This window comes from Grus americana, chromosome Z, assembly GCF_028858705.1.
Source record: "Grus americana isolate bGruAme1 chromosome Z, bGruAme1.mat, whole genome shotgun sequence".
Lineage (NCBI taxonomy): Eukaryota > Metazoa > Chordata > Aves > Gruiformes > Gruidae > Grus > Grus americana.
The window spans coordinates 62,982,152-62,994,573 of NC_072891.1; the positions used below are offsets into that span (position 1 = coordinate 62,982,152).

Genomic DNA, 12,422 nt, shown 5'->3' on the forward strand with positions numbered 1-12,422 from the left:
CTTTAATTTTAGCTGAGCTCTCTGCTTTCTTAGACAAAACCGTAAATAGGTTGAATGCATCACTTTCTTCTTCCTTGACTTTGACAGGACATGCAAATCTGTCCTACCAAGTGCCAGCTCTGGCTTACCACAATAATTGCTTTTCCAGTTTTTGTCCTGACAAATAGCTTCAGCAGAAATTCCACATTAAATCTCAACTCAAGAGAGAGGGAAGATTAAGTGAAGTACTAAAAGCTTTTAAAGATAAGGACGGTGTGTGTGTCATGTACTAGCCAATTAAGAACAAGTCCAATCATCCCTTAGAAAGTTAGTTAATAATAAAAAGCCTTACTTTGTCAGTAGCCCTTGTAGCAATGTGTTCTGTTAATACAGAACGACTAATCATCAGCTGAGCCTTCATATCTCCTTCCTCAACATGACAAGTTTTCATATTCTAAATATGTGTACTAAACTAAGGGCATGGAAGTAGTAAATTTTACCTACTGCTTTTCAGAAGATATCCAGAAATTCAGTCCTTATTTTTAATAAAAGCTGTACTAGCAGTCTGTCTCCCTCTCCCCCTCCCACTCAAATTACTCATCCACTTAAAAAAAAAAAAGCACCAAAACCCCTCATATGTGCCCTCTCTTTTTCCTTTGCCTGTGACTTTAACATTTTGCATTTCTATTTTAGTTCCAATTCCAAACTTTCTAGAGGAGGAAGCATCTCTATAGAGCTGAAAGACAGCAAATAGAAGCCAGTATTAAACACACCAAAACTTTTCTATAGTTTGAGCAGACAAAGTTTGCTTTTACTTTTGCCAGTGTAGACAACCTCAACATACTTTAAGAAGTTAGAACAGTCACTTTCTTTCTCCCTGATAAACACAGCAAATAGGAGATGACAAGAGAATCCCAAGGTGGAAGTTCAGGTAACTGAAACTCTTACATGGAGAGACACAATTCAGCAAACCATCAGGCCCAAAGATGTATTTTTGCATTGTTATCTTTCATCTTACATAACTGCTTTTATTAAAGCACAGTTAACTCAAAAGACATAATGAATCCTTATCCACTACCAAAAAGTAGTCAAAGTCATTTTTTTGGAAGTTTTTTCCTAAAGAACAGCGAAAACTTGCTGCTTTAAACTCTTTTCCTTTCATAAACAGAATTTTGTATCTTAGATACATGGGTAACAAAAGCCTCTGATCCAACTGACAGAAGAAAGCTCACCTGAAGTCAGTTGGGCCTTCAAGACTTTTAAATTTTTGAAACAGAATATGAAGTAGTTCTAATATATCTGTGAAGAAAGTGAGATCATTCTCAACTGGAGAAGCACAGGATATTACTGTCAGGTAGAAAGAAACAACTGAGCAAATGACCAAAGGGCAAATAATTGGCAATGTGCAACTAAACAGAAAGGCGGCAGAGGATTATAGGGGACCACAAGTTACACACAACTCAATATTTCCCTCTGTTTTAGTGAACAGCAACATATGGAGCTGATTTGGGTGAAGGCTACAAGACAGGAAAAGTAACTCTTCTATCCTGATCAATGTTGCTAAAATCAAATCTAGCACTCTGCATATAATTTTAAGTACCATACTTCAAAAAAGATGACTCTTAAACAGCAGCAAGGAAGATTTCCCTGACACTTGGAAACAACACATGGAAACAACATAAGGGAAATGTTTCTACCAGTAAGGAGTATCATATCACTTAAACAGATTGCCTGGGGAGGGTGAAGAATATCCATCAGCAATGCAGCCCAGAGAAAGGGATTCAAACATCTAGTGACGAATCACTGTGAGGAAGGGTTGGGAGAGAGGAAAAGCCTGACAGGATAACTTTTTGAGGTCCCTACCAGCCCCACGATTACTTCCCTAAACTAGCCCTCCAGAATTTCAGATATTTATTCTGTTTCCAGGGCTGGAATCACAATCGTACATAACTATGTTAGTTTGGAGGGGGAAATCTGTGTGCTTTTTTTTCCAAACCCCTGGTGTATACAGTAAGATACGACTACAATGTGACTCCTAATCACTATTTGCTTGCTTTCACATAACTTAGAAGGTAAATCACAATTTCTCTACTGATCAACTTCTCTATTATTTTCAATTCTTTTCCACATTTTTTCCTTTTTAAAAATTTCTAAAAGGTTACATAATTAATATGCTGTATGAAATTGCATTAATTTTACTGGGTGTGGTACAAATACTTGATTTTTTTTGTCATCTTCTTTTAAAAACAAACTTTTCAGGTCATGTTTTAATAATTGTAAGTACATGTGAAAGGACATATGTGCCAGCTGGACTTCTCTCTGCTTCCATAGTCACATATCTAGTTGCCTGAAATGCTGTATAAGGGTCTAGCATCAAAACATCACATTTGAAATTAATCAAATTTCAAAAGCTGTTTTAAAACTATTGAGAATTATTAACACCATTGGCAGCAGAATTTCTAAATACTTTTTCGTGACACGTGTGCACCTAGCAACTTACATGGCCACCCATTCTGTCAGCCTTGGAGAGTATTCTACTTATTACTAAAAGCGTGTTAGCCATTACCTCCCTTTCCCATATAAATAAGTTATAGCCCTGCTCCACAAATACAACAAAAAGTGCCAGCCAGGTGTAGCCTAAGAGAACCAAGGTTCTTGCAAGACCTACTATATTTTACACTTTGTCAACTCAAATAGGTGCCTCTGTATTAAATGTGTACAGTAGTATCCCAAGCACTTCAGGATATTCCTGTGATAAACAGCATGAAGTGTTTTTCATTCAAGTTCAGGCTATAAAAACCACAGAAGCTGAAGTTGCAAACACTGATGGAAAGTACCATCCTAAGCTCAAGTTCGTGTGTCTTTTAATGACATTCAAAGTATTACTTCTCTGTGGGTGCTCCGAACAGAACACTGTGATTAGGAAGCATTCCCCTCCTCCAGTTGTTTGGATTTACCTATATTTATCCCACATTCAAAGTTGTTTCTGTAACTTGAACATTGTTTCGAAGTATTAACTGAAGTTTTTAAACACATCTGCCAACTGAAATGAATGCAAAGGAGACCTGAGGGACCTATCCAGGTACACTACTAAACATACAGATAAAAGACTGCTGAAGCGTCATTGTAACTCTGCAGTGGACTATCAGCCTTACAACCCTATCCATAAAACTGCAAGGGGATCATTAATGTATCTGTGAATAAATGAATTAGAACAAATTTGCTCCCATACTTTGTTTGTTCAAAATATTATTCAGAAATCCTAGGATAAACCTTCATTGAACTGTAAATTTTATGCTCGCAACTTCAATTACATCCACAACTCCAATTACCTCAGATGTCAAACAAACACTACTTACATGGCAAACTACAAGCCAGAGACTGTCTGCCTTACAAGTGTATTGTCCTCAATACAATGAGATTCTGGCCTCTAGCGCTGTAGAGCACAGTAATACTTTTTGTTTTATTCAAGCTTTCCTAAGAAACCAAGAATTAAAACAAACACAACTCAACAAGTACTACGGACCACAAGAGAAATTACTATGTGAAAATGGTAGCAATGTCAGCTTAACTTCTTGCTACAAATACCCTTAACAGTATTTGCAGAATTAATCCAATACATCATATCAGTATTTTTCATTTGCTATGCTAAACTGCTTTTGCAGAAGTAAACATCTTCACAGCAGCAGATAGCTTAACAAGGTGGTAATTCATAAATGTCTTATTTTGATGAAGCTTTGATCTGTCAAGGCCTTTTGCACACTACCTACACTGTATTGCAATTCACTGAGTTGGTAAAGGAAATAAAAAGATAGGCATATATCACAAAAGTTACCTGATCCTGCATTTTAATGCAACTTCAAAATAATGATTTTTTATGAACAACTTTTTCCAGACATTTTCCTTCCTTTAATGGGTGAGAAAGAACAGGAAATCAATTCCGTGCAAGTCTGACTCAGCTGCAAATACACTTATTTTATCACATATATTTGCTTACACAAATTTAAATATGCATTATTCTCTTTTTACATCTATAAAGTATGTATTCTTCATGATTTGTGCATTAACAGAGAACAGTAACAGTCTGACAGCACTCTTTATTGCTACAGGACATAATTTATTTTTTCTAGATACAGTGTAACAGACTTTTAATCAAAAAATCATTCCTCTAAGTTGCTTAACTGTGTACAGACAAGTGCAAATCAAGAACCACACTGAAAGAATGAAGTGTCTGAACATGTCAAAGTATAGAAAAAGGACCTAAGCACAGTCTCCAGGCTTTCAAACACATCCTATAAAGTACTCAGCATCACAGTTATACCAACTTTTTATATCTTTGTGCACCATGCAGATTCACATGCTATGTAACTTATATGTATTCTTCATAAAATGTATTTATTCACCAGCAGTATCCAGTCAAGCCTGTCTACAGTGTACAGTATTCTGAGAGAACTCAGTTCCACCACAGTCAGCACAGCTGAGGACAAGCAGTTCAAGTGAACCTACTAAAGGTGCAACATCAAAGCACAGACAGGAAACACCCTCAGGAAGGCTCTCATCCGGGTGCAGAACCCGTCCTGCGCACTGTAACTACAGGTTAATGCATTTTTGCTTGTGTGTAAGAAAATGCAGGCTTTTAGCTGAGGCATCTTAACAAATCTCCTCTGGATTCCGGGCCCAAGACACATTCCCTCTGTCCCTGAATTTGGGGGTGGTTCTGCTCTCAGCCGCTCAGACCATCTCTCCTCCAGCAAACAGGCAGTGTGAGCACTTCGTGAGTTCAAGCAATGTCAAGTGGCTTACTTTAGAAGTGAGCCTGCTCACACCCATTTTTATTTTGTCTGAGGTAGCGCACCGAGAACCCAACCCGCCCCGCTGGCAGGGCTGCTCCCAGAGGCTTGCTGCGCAGGACGGAGAGCCCACACCCGCCATCGCCGACGGCTCTTCGGCCTCAGCACCACGCTCAGCATCCGCTCCCCCTTCCGCCCCGGGATACTGAGTCACCGTCACATTGTTGCGGGGGAAAATAACAAAAAAGCAAACTAAAACAACAACCAAAAAAACCCCACACAACTTTGAACTGCAGGCCTGCCCGTGCCTGCTCTGTAGCTGCCTGCCCCAGTGGATTCCCCGCGCCCACCGACGACCTCGGCCCGTCACGCACAGGTACACGTCAGGCCACCACGGCCCGCTGCGCTGGACGAAGACGGCCGCGGTACCCCCTCGGCCTCTCCCTCGGTCCACTGGCTGCGGCCAGCACCACCGGGGCCGCCCCACGCGCCGGGGCGGGCCGCGCTCCGCAAGCCCGTCCCTGAGGGGAGGCAGCCGCTCCGCAGCCCAAGTGACGGCCCCGGGAGCTGAAGACGGCCGTGGCGCGGCCCTGCCTGGCTCCACTATCGCCCTCCCTCCCCAGCCGGAGGCCACACACAGAGCCCCGGGCTTGAGCCGAGGCTGTCCCGGGCGCGACCCGCAGCCGCCCAGCCGGGTCAGGCTAGGCCGGCCTCCACTGGAGCCCGCACTCACCCCTCCCGAGCCCGGCTCGCCCGCCTCCCCGCAGCAGCCGCCTGCCTGCCCGCGTCCGCCACTATAGCCAATCCTGTCGCTTTACAGTCGCCAGCGGCGGCCAATACTTGGCCAGGGTGCAGAAGCAGCGACCAATCCCGGTCGGGTGGGCAGGAACGGAGACAGTGGGCTCGCCCCTACCGCCCGTGGGGGGCGGGGCGGGGGCGGGGCTGGTGCCTCCGTGGGGAGCGTGATTGGGGTCCTGGGCTGGAGCGGTGGCACTGTGCTCTTTCTCCAGCCCTCGGCCGGCAGCACCTCGCCCTTCCCGAGGACCGTGCGCCCCGGCTGCCGCCCGGGGGGTGCGCGGCGGGGGTGGAGGTTGTGCACCGCCGTGCACGGCCGTACGGCCTGTGAGGTCCCGCGGCAGCAGTGCCGCCGACCTGCTCTTCCCGAGTTGTCCGAGGAGGGCGGACACCTCCGAGGTGACAGGGGCTGGCCGGCCCTGAGGCAGCCGCGGCAGAGATGCCGTGGCGGTCAACGTGCCTCATCACCGCCAGCCGCCACCCAGCTGTTCTCCTGGAGGGGTGTTCCTGCCCGGATGCGTGTTTCTGGCCTCACTTGTCTGTTAATGAATAAATTACTGTTAGCCTTTTAATCAGTCGTTTAATCACGCAGAGTGACTTCACCTCTAGGCCAGTCACTTATCTGAATTTAGAAGGAGATCTTACTATTCAAAGGCAGGCAGAAAGCACTTTCATGTTCTACGGTGGAGAAGTGGGAAAGGGTGACGCATGGTAGGACAGAAAGATTGACGCACAACGTCAGGCGATATACATTGTGCTGAAGAGGGAGATAAGCAAAAAGACATATACTTTACAGAGGAAACAAAGACAGGGGCAGAGCAAGGGAGAAGAAGAAAAATAATGGCCTCACATGAGAAGAACTGTGCTATGTTTGGTGCATACAGAAAGCAGGAGGAGAAACACACAGCACTTGGGGTGAAGACAGAGCACAGACTATGCCATACAAAAACAAGGCCAGAGAAGACATGCTGCACATTCTTTACAGTGATGAAGCTTCATATGTTATCAACTGCTATTTCTATAAAGATTGAACATTGGTTTTTATTAATATGACTAGTCATTCCTCAGGGAAATCTCTCATTATCAACTTTGTGTAGAATATTTCAACTAGCATACACTTACATTGTTCAACACTCTTGTCAGCATAAGTATCCCTACACTCTGTTCCAATAATAAACAGTTCTTAAACAAAAAAAAAAAAGAAAAAAGAAAAAGTATTAGATGGTGGTATCCTAGCCTGCTTCCATCCACAACAGAAGTTTTTTACTCCCCCAGTATTACCATGTTGGGTACACTCTAAACATTGTCCTGGTTTCAGCTAGGATAGTGTTAATTTTCACAAGAAGCTGGGAAGGGACATATCCAGGACAGCTGACCCAAACTAGCCAAAGAGCTATTCCATACCATATGACATCATGCTCACCATAAAAGGGGGCTAGTCGGGCAGGGGTGGCATGGCTTCGGGGTGGTCTGTGCAGTCATGTGCACAGGTGAGAAATTGCATTGTGTATCACTCATTATAAGTACTGTTGGTTGTATTCCCCTCTCCTTTTGCTGTCCCAGTAAACTGTCCTTATCCCAACCCACGAGTTTCACCTTTTCTTCCCATTCTCCTCCTCATCCCACCCGGGAGAGGGGTGAGGAAGCAGCTGCCGGGTGCTCAGCTGCAGCTGGGGCTGAACCACGACAACATAAAAGGAATGAATCCTTTATTAACACCAATATCTATTTGTTGAAACATGACAACTGAGATCGAGAATAAACTTCATCCCCAAAGAGGAAATCCAGTGAATGCTGGACCTGATGAAATGTGATATCTATGAATGTGTCCCATATTCCTGCTGCCAGTCAGCAACAAGAATCCCCCAGTCATCCATTTTCTTACAACTCCTCCCCTCCTCTCTTACATTATCAGTTCAGTTCTCACTCTTTGTCCATTCTGCCCTGTAATTATTTTTCACATCCCTCCATTTTAAGCAAGACAAGCGACAGGGCACACTGCAGCTGGTTACTAGCTTTCTACATGCTAATAGCTTAGCCAGTACATGCATGCTGACTGCTGGCCAGGAAACCATATAAATGGCTAACTGTGGAGTTCATGCTCGATAGAAGTTCTGACTTTATTTGCTTTCTCCTGTACATAGCTGCTAATTTTTGCAGAGCTTACAGAAATCTAAGTATGTTGAAGATGGTCACCTGACTAATAGGGATGAAGGAAAAAGCAGAGGCATTCAATGCTTTTTTTGCCTCAGTCTTTAATAAAACTGACAGATGTTAGTCTGCCCAGTCCCCTGAGTTGGAGGACCACAAGTGGGAGGGAACAGTGCCTTTCCATTTGTGGACACTGAAATTGTAAGGGACCGGCTGTACCAGTGGGATGTTCACAAGTCCATGGGGCCTGATGGGATTCACCCCAGAGTACTGAAGGAGATAGCACATGTTATGGCAGGAGCCCTCTTGATCATCTACCAAAGGTCTTGGAAGTCTGGGGAGGTCCATGCTGACTGGAAGCTAGTCGGCATTATACCAATTTACAAGAAGGGCATGAGGGAAGACTCAGGAAACTACAGACCTGTTAGTCTAACCTCAGCTCCTCAAAAATTATGGAGAAGATTAGACTGCCTACAATTGAAAGGCATTTAAAGAGCAATGCAATCATCAGGCACAGTCAGCATGGGTTCACAGAGAGGAAGTCCTGTTCAAGTAATTTGATTCTAAGATAACATCACCCATCTAGTGGATAAGGGAAAGTGGCGGATGTCAGTTTTTTGGATGTTAGTAAGGCTTCTGATGCTGTCCCTCACAGCATCCTTCTGGACAAGTTGTCTGTCTGTGAGATGAGCAGGTTCATAGTGTGCTGGGTGAAGAACTGGCTGACGGGCAGAGCTCAGTGTGTCACAGTGAATGGGGCTACATCTGGCTGGTGACTGGTCACCAGCAGTGTTCCTCAGGGCTCAATTCTAGGGCCAGTTCTGTTCAATGTCTTTATCAAAGATTGGCATACAGGAGTTGAAGGCACCATTAGCAAGTTTGCTGATGATACCGAACTAGAGGTGCTGTTGACTCTCTCGAGGGTGAGAAGCCTTGCAGAGGTATCTTGATAGATTGGAGGACTGAACAATCATCAATGACATGAAATTTAGCAAGTCCAAATGCCAGTCTCTGCACCTAGGATGGTGTAATGTATAAATGGGGAGAGGAGTGGCTGGAAAGCAGCCCTGCAGAAAGGGATCTGGGGGTTCAGGTCAACAACAGCTCACTATCAGCCAGCAGTGTGCCCTGGCAGCCACGAGGGCAAACCCCATCCTCAAAAGCATCTGGAGGAGGGCAACAAAGCTGGCGGAAGGGCTGGAAGGCATGTCGTGTGAGGACCAGCTGAGGACTTTGGGTTTGTCTGGAGGAAAAGAGGCTGAGGGGCGACCTCATTGCTCTCTACAGCTTCCTGAGGAGGGAAGTGGAGAGGGAGGTGCTGAGCTCTTCTCCCTTGGATCCAGTGACAGGACGTGTGGCAATAGTTCCAAGCTGCACCAGGGGAGGTTCAAACTGGACATTAGGAAGCACTTCTTTAACTGAGAGGGTGGTCAAGCGCTGGAACAGGCTTCCTAGAGAGATGGTCAATGCCCCAAGCCTGTCAGTGTTTAAGAGGCATTTGGACAATGCCCTTACTAACATGCTTTAACTTTTGGTCAGCCCTGAAGTGGTCAGGCAGTTGAATGGTCATTATAGGTCTCTTCCAACTGAAATCTATTCTATTCTATTCTATTCTATTCTATTCTATTCTATTCTATTCTATTCTATTCCAGAGTTCGTTCCTTCCTTCTGTCAAAATTTTGCTAAAAACATCAATTAAAAAACATTAGGAAGGAGTGCTGATAGGTGTGTATGCAGGCAGACTGATGAACAGACAAGCCAAACTCAGATACTTTGAGGCAATAATGTGAGTTGTTCAGAAAGATCAGGATTGTTTAAATCCCTCACAACTACAGGCTGGGAAGAGAATGGATTGAGAGCAGCCCCAAGGAAAAGGACTTTTGGGTGTTGATTGATGAACAGCTCAACATGACTCGGCAGTGTGCACTTGCAGACCAGAAAGCCAACCATGTCCTGGGCTGCATCAAAACAAGTGTGACCAGCAGGTCGAGGGAGGTGATTCTGCCCCTCTACTCTGCTCTTGTGAGACCCCACAAGGAAGACACTGAGCTGTTGGAGCGAGTCCAGAGGAGGGCCACAAAGCTGATCAGAGGGCTGGAGCACCTCTCCTGTGAGGACAGGCTGAGAGAGTTGGGGTTGTGCAGCCTGGAGAAGAGAAGGCTCCAGGGAGATCTAATTGCAGCCTTCCAGTACCTAAAGGGGCCAACAGGAAAGATGGAGAGGCACTGTTTATCAGGGGTATAGTGACAGGACAAGGGGTAATGGGTTTAAGCTAAAGGAGGGGAGATTTAGATGAGATGTTAGAAAGAAATTCTTTACTGTGAGGGTGGTGAGACACTGGAACAGGTTGCCCAGAGAGGTTGTGGATGCCCCATCCCTGGAAGTGTTCAAGACCAGGTTGGATGGGGCTTTGGGCAACGTGGTCTAGTGGAGGGTGTCCCTGCCCATGGCAGGGGGGTTGGAAGTAGATGATCTTTGAGGTCCCTTCCAACCCAAACCATTCTATGATTCTATGATTCTATGATACAGATCTTCAGGTTAGGCTTATATTGAAAATCATCCTCTTAAGGAATCCACCCCACACACCCACAGACTGGTGTAAGAGGGAACAGGAGAAATTAGGCACCAAAGGTTAAAATTAACCTCTGTGAATACTCTTCATGGTATGTCAACCATGGAAATACAAAAAGTTTTGGCAGAAAATATCAGTCTAAATAGAAGAATACTACTACCATGCAAATATCTTGAGTTTGTATCTTCAGCTGGGGAGCAAGAGTGAATTCTTCCTGAAGGCTTGCTGTGCTGATTGATGATTATACTCCAGTAAAGACATTAAGTCTAACAGTTTCTTTCTAAAGAATTTTAAATGGTTGCGTAAGACACATCCATATCACTGATGCATCCATGATGTCATATTGTATTCAAAAGACTAAATAAACACAAAAATAGAAAGTTTTTTCATGTGAGCTGCATGTGAGCATTTAGAATTTTGTAATGTTTTTAATCTTCATAGTATTCAGACCAAGCTTTTTTCTGAGGAGGCTAAACTGTAGCTGCACATACTGAGGTTGTGCTCACTAAGAACGTACCGAATACCACCATACCAAAGAGTACCACCTCTTTTTCCAACTCTAGATTATTAGGGTTTATAACAAGAAAGGAATTTTTTGATGATCAAGTTCATCCTCCCTCATAGAGGAATTCAAAGAAAACTATGACAGAGTACTGAAAGGCAGATATGAAAAACAATATGATGATTCCTGTAACAAAATTTTACTGCAAATCATAAACTGTCATGCCTGTGTTTTCTTGGACACATCTCATTTTCTATCCAGAAATTTTGTCCAGTAGTTTTCAAGAATTTTCTTTTTTTCCAGATGTTTGTTATTCCTACAATGTGCATGACTGGTAGCTTCAAGTGGAGTTACTGTTGTAATTTAGTAATGTTGTACATTTGGTTATTTCTGAATATTTCTGAGCAAATGAGATATTATGTGTACTTCACAGCAGACCAAATATTTCTTAGAAGCATAAGAATTATTGTAGATATACTTTACAAGTGATTTGATCAAGTACAGTTACTCAGATGCATCCCCAAAACTCTGAAATTACAGCACAACAAGCTGTAAAAACACCAATAACAATACAAAACTGCAAATTAAATCTCCTCTCCCAAAAATTCAGATGACTATAAATTCAGGAAAGCATGGTGTGTTCCAGTTTAAAACAGATAATATTAATATACACCTGCCACTCCAGAACAAGAAAACATTCAGTTTAATAAAATGAAGTCAGAAAATTTTAAATCAGTTAAAATAAATTTGCTGACACATTGTAAAATTAGCAAAGGGGTATTTCTGCAAGGTAGCATTACTTATAAGTAACATTATTTGTAACTATCATTAAGAACAAGTGTTTAGCAGGATACAAGATATATTTTGCATTTTATATAGATAATGTCAACATCTAGGTTTACAATACTATAAATAATAAATGCATACCAGCAATTATGGAAAGAAGGATTATAAATCTGTGTTCAGACTTATAGATTTTAAAGCACTTTTAATTGATTAAGAAGATAATTTCAGCATGACTGGATTATTCCCTACCCTTGTACTTCAGCATGCTTCTCCAAGGTCCTTTACCACTGTTGCCAAAGAGATTTTAAAAGATTTAAGTTTTGTCTTGATTCAGTATGGCAATTTCTATGTAACAAAACATTTCTTTCTGTATTAAAATCAATGAAATACTGCTGCAAATAAACAAAGATTTTAAACTAGCTTAATAAAAATATTTTCTCTTTCTTACAGCTAACATCACTTACTCTTCTTTGCATGGCACTAGGACCCAGCCTACTGAGCTTCAAAATAAGCTGTCTACTACTATTTCAGACCTTTTTAAGCCTCCAAAATCAAACAAAACAAAGAAGGGAACAAATGGACTGTGATTTTTTTCTAGGTAACATTGTCTAGATCATTACTCAGATGCTAAAACACAATTAAAGATATTAAAAAATTGCTCTTATAGTCTGAAATTGGGCTGGATAATTAAACCAGTTATTAAAGAATAACAATATTTAAATGGTTGCTTTATTGGTAAGATGTGGTTATTATTCATAGCAATTACTAACTGATTAATAAATGTATCTTTTATATTGCAATTACTTAGAATAGAATAAAGTAGAGTGGAACGGAATGGAATAGACTA

General features: G+C 42.7%; 1 protein-coding gene across 4 annotated transcripts in view; it reads right to left on the reverse strand.

Annotated features, from left to right (window-relative positions):
- The window catches only part of PJA2 (praja ring finger ubiquitin ligase 2), a 73,332-nt gene that overhangs the window by 28,022 nt on the left and 32,888 nt on the right, over nt 1–12,422 (reverse strand). For 2 of the 4 annotated variants that reach the window (XM_054809471.1, XM_054809469.1), the window contains exon 1: nt 5,503–5,555. The exons of the other annotated variants lie outside the window; for them this stretch is intronic. The gene's annotated coding sequence lies outside the window, so the exon portion shown is untranslated. Of the gene's footprint in view, nt 1–5,502; nt 5,556–12,422 lie in introns of those variants that run through there. 4 annotated transcript variants of the gene reach the window in all.